Here is a 3,493-nt window from a genome sequence, read left to right as displayed (position 1 = left end):
ATTATAAAACATATAGCTTACACACTCCATTGTGTTTGAACAACCAGTCATTGCAGGTATAGTAGTGAGGTAGTATTGTCCCCTCCTCGGGACTGATGTTTTTATATGCTGCCCTTCCAGAAAGGTCCAGGTTTTAAAAAATAATTAAAATCAGTTACCAACAAATGTATATTTTCTTTTATTAATCATCTGTTTTTCTAAATCAGTCTATAAAAGAACAAAACTTTTAAAATCTTGCAGAGGCTGTTTCATCAATAAACTCTCCTAGGGAACTACTACTGCTGTCTAAACCTCTGTGAAATGGTAGGCAAAAAAACCCCATCAAAGGATTACAGGAGAGAAAACACCAATCAATGTAGCTGTTAAAGATGACTGTGATTAAATAACCAAATATCAAATATCCAGTAAGGTAATTAAATTTGGATTAAGAAAACTAACCATCAGCTGTACATACATTATTAAATGTTCTAATCTCTTTCCTGATTCATAGCCATATTCTACATAGTGATCAAAGACTGTCCACTGTGCTACTACTATCATTTTAAACACTACCTGATCTGTATGATGGTGGAATTATGGCTATGGGCATGGCAGGTAAGAGAAGGACACATTGAGAAAATGTGAGTGAGAGAGAATGTGGAACTATATACAGGTTAAATATGGAAGGGGCAAGGGAAACCCATTAAAATGTTCACCATTATCCTTTAAAATATACGTAAAACTGAAACCACAGATACGCATTTGTCAGACATGATAATTAGTGTTAATCTTCAATAGAAAAAAAAAGAAAAAGAAAAAATGTGAAAAAAGGCAATGGAACACCATTCTCCATTCCTGGACCAAAACAAAAAGAAAACTAAGCATGATATCAGACTGCCTTAATGTTGAAGACCTCCCCTTAAATTTGTCTTTTAGCTAGCACAGTCAAACCGGTGTAAGTGCTTTGGTAAGGTGGGATGCATTCCACCCTATCTGCAAAGGCCTGCTTTTCTCTGTTGGTAGTTGAGCTTATGAAGAACATATATGCAAAATAACAGCTCTCACATTGCTTCGAACTCATCGATATGCTGCTTTGTATTGCCTTGTTGAATCGGTCGCAGAGTCTTGTACTTATCACGGCCTGTTTTAACATTCTCAGCCTGAAGAACATGCTTTTGTGTTTCCTTGGTTTCATCTCTGGCTTGGGCTAATTCTGAACTTAATGCCTGAAGTTGCTCTTAACACGCTCATTTTTCTGTGTTTCTGTTACATGTTCTTCTTTGCGTCTATGGTTCATTACTCCTTCATTTGATAATTCAGCACTAGCCTCAGCATTATTCTCATCATGTTCATCATGTTCGTTTTCTGTCAAAGGAATGACTGGTGGTGGTGGAGGTGGAAGGGGGGCAGATATCACAGTTTTTAACTCTTTTTTGGTCTTTTCCAAGTCTTCCTGGGCTGCAAAAGCTTTGTGTTGCCACTCAGTAGCTTCTTCTTCCTTTTTCTTCTTGGCTTCTTCTAGGAGTGCAATCTTGGCAGTGAATTGAGCAAGTTTTGTTGCTAGCTGCTCCTGATTCTTCATCTGGTCGGCAGCTTGTTTTGCTATGGCAGACTTAGCCTCTTCAGCAGCTGGACGCTCCTTTTCAAGCCACCGCTTCTTCTTTTGCTCGTTTTCATTCTTGATCCAGTTCTAGAGCTTTTTGTGTCTGTTCTTCTAGTTATTTCTGGGCTTTAATCGTCTGTTCTTCTATTTGTTTTAGACGTTCCATTAGCTCTTCCTTTTCACATTCTATTCTTTCCTTTTCCTTTTCTGCTATTTCTCTTTTCTTCTTTTCATTCTCTAATTGTGCCCTCTCCAACTGCTTCTGATGTTTCTCCTCCCTAGCCTGAGCCCTCATCTGTCATACTTCAATAGTATCAGGCTTCCTTCTTTGCATGTACAGTTCATGGTTTCCCATACATAAGGCCAAAATCTGCTTATTGACTCTCAGGTGAGGGGCGTAAAAACCAAAATCAGGTGCCTTTTTGTTGATTGGCTTTATAACAAATTTTTTGTCAGTAAATGAAACATTTCTGATTTCACTCCATGGAAAACCAGTTTTAACTTGTCATCATGCTCATATTCAGACCCAAAGCATCAACACCTAGGCACAATTCAGTTTCCTTTTTTTAATTTCAAAATAGTTGACTCCATACATTTCTAGATCTTGTGCAATCTTCAGGTAGTCCATCATAGAACCCTCCCTTTGTATTCCTCTATGTTCTTCATGCCAGTTCTGTATTCTTTCTTCCCACTGTTCTTGTTAGTTTGCGTTGTTCCAGTATGTTGGGGTAGGAGTCTATCATTAGCCAGGTAGCCTGGGTTATGAATTTCTTTGTTATAATCTCCATACTTGGCTTGAACAGCATAGGAAGCCAGAAGAACTGCAGTTTCTGCCGGACAATATATCTCATCCTTTAAGATGGCTTCTTTAACTTGCAAGAAGAAGAGTCTTTGGGTTATTTCTTGAATTAATTCCTCAGAAACATCTTCAGGAAAGACTTTAGCTCTAAACTTGAACTGTAAAGGATCCTTCTCTTTTTTAACATCTTGCGGTGTCACCTTTTTATTTAGTTGAAGCCATGTAGAATAACCTTTGCTGTCTACATACTGCAGCCCAAAAAACCAGACCTCACGCAAACCAACTATTTTCACCACCTGGTCAAAAAGTTGCTTGCCAGTTGTATTGGGCTGAATGGCAAATTTCAGCTCAGCATCCATTGTAGTTACTGTTACGTTGATTGGTTTCGGCATTTTCTTTCTCTTTTTGTTATCTTCTTAAAAAATTCTTCACTTCGATGAATTCTGTTGTCACTTTCCGGAGAGCCAGCGGCTCCCGCCCGCCGGCATGTGTCTGGGGCGCTGCTGGGCTGCGCGGCTGCGGCAGGGAGGGAGAGGCGGTGGTGCGGTCGCTGGGCGGCGGGAGATGAGAGGCGCCGCAGCCACCGCAGACAGCTCCGCAATGGACATAAGGTTTTTAGTGAGAGAAGTTTTTAAAAAAAATTTAGGGTTTCCTCCTCGGAAGAATTTTACAAATAAGTCATCAGGTTGGTCACAGAGAAGGATCTTGACGTTGTGACCAGTCGTGCATCCCAGTCAGGGCTCTCTCTGGTAGATGAGGATTCTCTGTGTATCAGCACAGAAACCCCAGCTTGCTGGAATAATAAAACTCTTTCTGTAGTGGGTGTTTTTCTCTCCCTTCCAAAAAAAATCGCTAGTAAGACTTAAAGCTTAGTGGAGAGATGGTTAAGTAGATCAAAGCCATTGTATTTATATTTTTGAATTATGTATAAGAATAATCTTATATATTTGTTACTTTATGATCTTGTAATATTTAGATAATTTGGCATATTATAGTACCTACCAGATATAGTGCTTAACAGATTTCAACTTTTATTTATTTATTTTTAAAAATAGAGTTGGGGGGTCTCACTGTTGCCCAGCCTAATCAAGAACTCCTGGGCTCAAGTGATC

At 39.2% G+C, this 3,493-nt stretch overlaps 1 pseudogene; it reads right to left on the bottom strand.

The window, feature by feature from the left end:
* Positions 1-904: 904 nt before the first annotated feature.
* On the bottom strand, positions 905-2,970 carry LOC129483920 (radixin-like; annotated as a pseudogene).
* Between the last annotated feature and the right edge of the window lie 523 nt (positions 2,971-3,493).

The sequence above is a fragment of the Symphalangus syndactylus genome, chromosome 6 (genome assembly GCF_028878055.3).
Source record: "Symphalangus syndactylus isolate Jambi chromosome 6, NHGRI_mSymSyn1-v2.1_pri, whole genome shotgun sequence".
Classification (NCBI taxonomy): Eukaryota; Metazoa; Chordata; class Mammalia; order Primates; family Hylobatidae; genus Symphalangus; species Symphalangus syndactylus.
This window is presented reverse-complemented; position numbering and strand designations above follow the sequence as displayed.